Source organism: Astatotilapia calliptera, chromosome 15, assembly GCF_900246225.1.
Source record: "Astatotilapia calliptera chromosome 15, fAstCal1.2, whole genome shotgun sequence".
Lineage (NCBI taxonomy): Eukaryota > Metazoa > Chordata > Actinopteri > Cichliformes > Cichlidae > Astatotilapia > Astatotilapia calliptera.
Window position 1 is genome coordinate 39,961,116 of NC_039316.1, and position 6,006 is coordinate 39,967,121.

A 6,006-nucleotide genomic window follows, 5' to 3' on the forward strand; every position below is an offset into this window, starting at 1 on the left:
GTGGTTATGGCGCTGAACTAGGCACACGTATTTTTGTGAGCTCCTGGCGATATTTTAGTAAGTTCCTGAAAACTGTCCTTTAACTGCGTGAACAGTGATAACTATTGCTTGTAACGAGTTAATATCGTATATCCGCGACATTATGCCGGCTAAGAAAGCACAAAATAAATCTAAGGCACACTCTTCTCTGAGTGAGGAAGACGACGTCTCTGATGCTAGCAGTCAAGCTAACTCTGCAGGTGATGCTAGCTCTGGGAGTCTCCTGGACGTGAGTACTGGAATGGCCCATAACATGGATGTTATTCAAATACTCGACGGAATCAGAAATGACTTTTCCACAAAACTTGATGTGGTCCTGTCAGCGATCCAAGATGTTAAAAGAGACGTGCAGGACTTTTCGGTGCGCATGGATGGGGCAGAGATGCGCATTAGCAGCGTGGAGGACGCCATTAACTCAGAGAAAGGCAAGATAGATGCGCTAGTTAAACAAGTGGCTCTCCTCATGAACAAACTCGAGGACCTCGAAAATCGCTCTCGTCGTTCCAACCTACGACTAGTTAATGTGCCGGAGAAAATAGAAGGACATGACGCGGTGGCTTTCCTAGAGAAGTGGCTCCCCGAAGCGCTGGGACCAGCAACATTCCCGAGACAACCTCTCATCGAAAGAGCTCACCGGTTGCCCGGCCGGACGCAACCCAACCGACCACCCTCACCGAGAGTCCTCATCGTGAAGTTTTTAAGCTTCCAAGACAAGGTTCGGGTGATGCGGGCGGCTATGGCCAAAGGGAAAGTTATCTGCGGGGGTCAAGAGGTCATGTTCTTCCCGGATCTTTCTACAGATCTCCACCGACGGAGGAGGGGCTTCGACCGGGTGAAACAGCAGCTCAGGGCGATGAACGTACGTTACGGATTAATTTACCCGGCGAAGCTACGAGTGTCATCTGGTGGACATATGCATGTCTTTGAGACCCCAGCAGATGCGGAAAAGTTCATCCGAGGTTTGCAGAATACAGAGGACTAGCAGAATATCTGATGGGGACTGCCGAATCCTTCACTATCTGCCCATAACAACTGTAGTTTGAAATTGTTGGATTTAATGGTCAATATCGCTCATCCTTACTGTTGAATTTTTTGGGGAGAGTATTTTTCTTTTTTGTATTTACTTTGGTTGACCGTTCCTTCGTTCTCCTCAGTTGTATTGGGCATTTTATTTATCCCTTATAGATAACTAGCCACGCCCACTTGTTGATTGGGCTTTCATTTGTGTCTTGGAGTACTGGTTGTTCGACATACAGTCGGCTCTCCGGGATGAGAGTTATGCTACAAGAAAGTTTGTAATGATCATTGTATACATACTTGTTCATGTAGGATATACATTTTCGTCAGGAGACGCAATTGTCCAGGTGGTTTGGTTTTGTTTGACCATGTCAGCTCGGTTTGGTCTAGCTGCTCCCTTGTTTACATTGGATCAGCGTGTGCACTTAACTGCAGGGGGAGGGCGGGGTAGGGCGAGGGGCTGTCCGGTTCAGGTTGACAGCTAAGGGGGTTCATTTATGGCAGATTTTGTGTTATTTCTTTGTGTTTTTGTATTTTTCACAACGTGTTGCTTTTTACTGGTTTACTCCCACCACAACAGTTAGAGATACTGAAAGGTTTACCAACAACCAAATGAAGATACTATGTTGCACAATCTGTTGTATTAATAAGAATAGATGACTTCATATAAGACTTTTAAATTTACTTCTTGGAATGTGAGAGGAATGGTAAAAGTGGTTAAACTAAAACAGGTTATTACCAGGCTTAAACAACTTGAGTCATCAATAGCGTTTATCCAAGAGACCCATTTACTCAGAGAGGATCTGGTGAAAGTACGTAGGAGATGGCCAGGCAAAGTGCTAGCATCCTGTTGCCCTTCGCACGCGAGAGGGGTTATGGTGTTAATTCATAATTCAGTGCCTTTCCAAGTAAATAACACTATTTATGATAAAGCTGGCAGATTTTTGGTGGTTCAAGGAACTCTCTTGAAAGAGAATTTCAATTTAGTTAATGTTTATGGCCCTAATGATGATAACCCTTCATTTTTTGAGAATTTATTTCTATTGATAGCTACCCTTCCTGGTAGGATAATATTGGCAGGTAGGGATGGGTATCGAAAACCGGTTCTTGTTGAGAACCGGTTCCCACTGTTTCAATTCCTTGGAATCGTTTGCCATTTTTGCAAACGATTCCCTTATCGATTCCAGTCGCCCCGAATGACGTCACCACGTTGCGGAGCGTCATTTACCTGGCAGGAAACACGGCGCCTAAGCGGCTCAAACGCTCAAAAGTTTGATTATACTTTATGAGAACCGATGACAACAGGGCAACTTGCAAAGTAGATATTTCATTTAAGGGAGGAAACACTACGAATATGCAAAAGCATTTGCTCACAAAACACGCGATGACACGCGTTTTTAATTCCGCTCCGGACTCGTGACTCTCAACCCAGCAGCAGCGCTAACGTTTGCACGTCCTCTCCCGTTAATGCGGCAGGTAAATAATCAACTAACAGTGCATATTATGTTAGCGCAATCTGCCTTATTACAAGACCTGCCATTACTGTACATGTAGGTGACCATGATGAGAGAGACAGACAGAGTCTGGCTGGCGCTCGCTGGTAGTTCTCGCTGCAGTCTACTGGTAGCGTCTCCTTTCAGGCCAGGATAGACTAATGTCACCGAGCAGTGTCTAAGTTTGTGGTAAAAGGCTTGCACCCATTTGCCACAGCAGATTCCCCCGATTTTTGGTAAGTGAATGTGTTTAATTGTGGGCAGGGACATTACTGGATATTCTTGTGTAATTGCCACAGAACAATTTATGTTATACTTTGTTATTGCTACAGAAGAATGTTGCAGCTTTAAGGCAGGGATGACTCCTGGAGTTGCTTTCTCACTGCATATGCTTTATTTCACAATCAGATCGATTCGATAACAAAAACATACAGCAGCTCCTCTCCTACTCCTAGCCCTTCGCTGCGGTGGAAAAAAGAACGACTTCAATCCCCTTCAAGGAACATACGTACAAAATAGTTTTCCTGATACACCAATGGGGCGTTCAATGCCATCTTGTAAATATGAGTACTCTGGCAGAGTAACAGTTCAAATGAAAAATACACCAGAACAAACAAGCAAACAAAAAAAGAAGTGTGGGGTACCTTTGAACCAATGAACAAAGTATAACAATTTATACTTTTTAACATAACCCGACCCCGTCAATATGTGATATGTCTCACAAGAATATTTATTTTATTATTTTACATTTACAATTTTTTTTCCTGGGGACCCTGTGACACCCCATTGAAGGCTGGATCTCTCAAGATCTCACTGTTGGGTTTGTAAGGCCATGTTACTCCTAAATTTCTATCTTGTTCAAAGAGAAGATATAAAACAAAGCTCTGAGCTAATCGACCTTAGTGTTCTCCTTTTTTTTTAAAAAAAAAAGAATCGATAAGAGAATCGATAAAGAATCGAATCGTTAAACAGAATCGAAAATGGAATTGGAATCGTTAAAATCTTATCAATACCCATCCCTATTGGCAGGTGACTTAAATTGTACTCTGGACCCGAAGCTTGACCGCTCATCAGGGATAGACACTTCACACTCTCAAACACGAAAAAAAATACAACAATATTTGAAAGATCTGAACCTCTGTGATCCATGGAGAATTCAAAACCCCAATAAAAGGGAATTCTCATGCTATTCAGCAGTATTTAAATCCCACTCCCGAATAGATTATTTTTTAATCTCCTCATCTTTGCTACCCAATATAACTAAGTGTATATATGACAGCATTGTGTTGTCAGATCATGCCCCAACCTCACTATTTTATGAGGTAGAACAAGTGAATAGCCACTCAAACAAGTGGCGCTTGCACCCTAAATGGATACATGATTCTGACTTTATGAAATTTGTAGGAGAACACATTGATCTCTACTTCTCAATTAATACAATTCAAACAACTGCAGCCGTAAGGTGGGAAGCTTTTAAGGCATATATTAGAGGACAAATGATAAGTTTCACCAGTTCTAAATTTAACAAATTCAAACAGACAATGAACGAATTAGACAATAAAATTAGAGAATTAGAGAGAGAAGTTAACATAGATGATTCAACACAGAAAAAACAGGAGTTATTGACCCTTAAAGCTAAATATGAGGAGCTGTCTATGCTTAAAGCTGAAGATGGTTTAATAAGATTGAAACAGACGTTTTATGATCAGGGTGAAAAGCCGGGTAGACTACTAGCTTGGCAGATAAAGAAACTTGAATCTGACAGAGCCATTAATATAATTAGGAACGATCAAGGGGAATTATCTACAGATCCCACAGAAATTAATAACACCTTTGTCTCGTATTATAAAACCCTATATAAATCTGACAGCCCACTGGACCTGGTAAGCCAAAGTGCTTTCTTGGATAGATTGATCTTTCCCTGTATTTCTGAGGATGTGAAAAATGAATTGGAGAGAGAAATAAATTTCAATGACGTTTCTGATGCAATTACGAACATGAGAGGTGGTAAGGCTTCGGGTCCTGATGGGCTTCCGATAGATATTTACAAGCTATTTAAAGCAAAATTAATTCCCCCATTATTAGATGTTTATTTGGAATCCTATGAAACAGGTCGCCTCCCTGCTACATTTCGTAGTGCCCTGATCACTCTCATTCTAAAACCGAGCAAAGCGCCAGCCGAAAGTGGTTCTTACAGACCCATATCGCTGTTAAATTCTGACTCCAAAATCATAGCTAAGGCTTTGGCTATGAGGCTGGAGAGGGCTCTTCCAGCCATTATACACGGAGATCAAAATGGTTTCGTTCAAAATCACCAGGGGTTCCACAATGTGAGGAGAGTTCTCAATATAATCCACGAATGTGAAGAGTTACCTGATACTGCAATACTATCACTCGACGCGGAGAAGGCGTTCGATCGAGTTGAATGGCCCTATCTAATTGAGGTGCTTAAGCGTTTTGGATTTGGTGATCACTTCCGCCGATGGATTGAAATTTTACTTGCTGATTCGGTTGCAATGGTATCTACCAATAGTCTCATTTCTAGTCCTTTTGAGCTATCTCGAGGCACCAGGCAAGGGTCTCCGATTTCACCTCTGCTTTTTGTACTAGCCATGGAACCTTTAGCGATAGCAATTAGATCACATCCCTCGATCCATGGTATTAAAATCGGGGAGATGCTACACAAAATTGCAATGTACGCTGACGATACTGTTGTGTTTCTATCACACCTTGCAGAATCAATACCATCTCTCCTGAAGCTATTCGATCAATTTAGCAGTTTCTCTGGGTTCAAAGTGAACGAAGAAAAATCATCCATTATGTTTTTAACACTGGAATTCCCAGCTTCTACCGTTCTACCTTTAAAAGCCGGAGAGCAGTCAAGTCAAGAAGGCTTCTACCTGAGACCCCCGCGGAGTCATCATTTTGCGTTTCTACCTTTAAAAGCCGGAGAGCAGTCAAATGCTGGAAGTGGAAGCTAAATTGGCTAGTCATTCATATGTATATTGGGTCGTTACCTAGGAATTCTGGAGGGAGGGGATTGGGGGAGAAATCAACACACATGAGTCTAGGTCCTTTGTTGCTGACATTTATTGATAAAAACAGTAGTTTCATTTCATGTTATTTCCTTTTTCATTTCAAGCAAGGAAGTGGATGTAGTTAGTAAGTAAGATATTTCAGACATTATTCTGACACAGAGGAGGAGATACTGGAATTATAATTAGTATCTATGCATGCATTTGTGATTTTGTTTGACCTTCCCATTGCTCACAATTTGAATTTGTTCACACTGCAGATGAGTGTCTCAGTCCCCAAACAAGCTCTCTTTTTCGGTGGAGAAGCAGTCTCCTCATCCGCAGTGAGTGTGGAGAAATCAACACACATGAGTCTAGGTCCTTTGTTGCTGACATTTATTGATAAAAACAGTAGTTTCATTTCATGTTATTTCCTTTTTCAT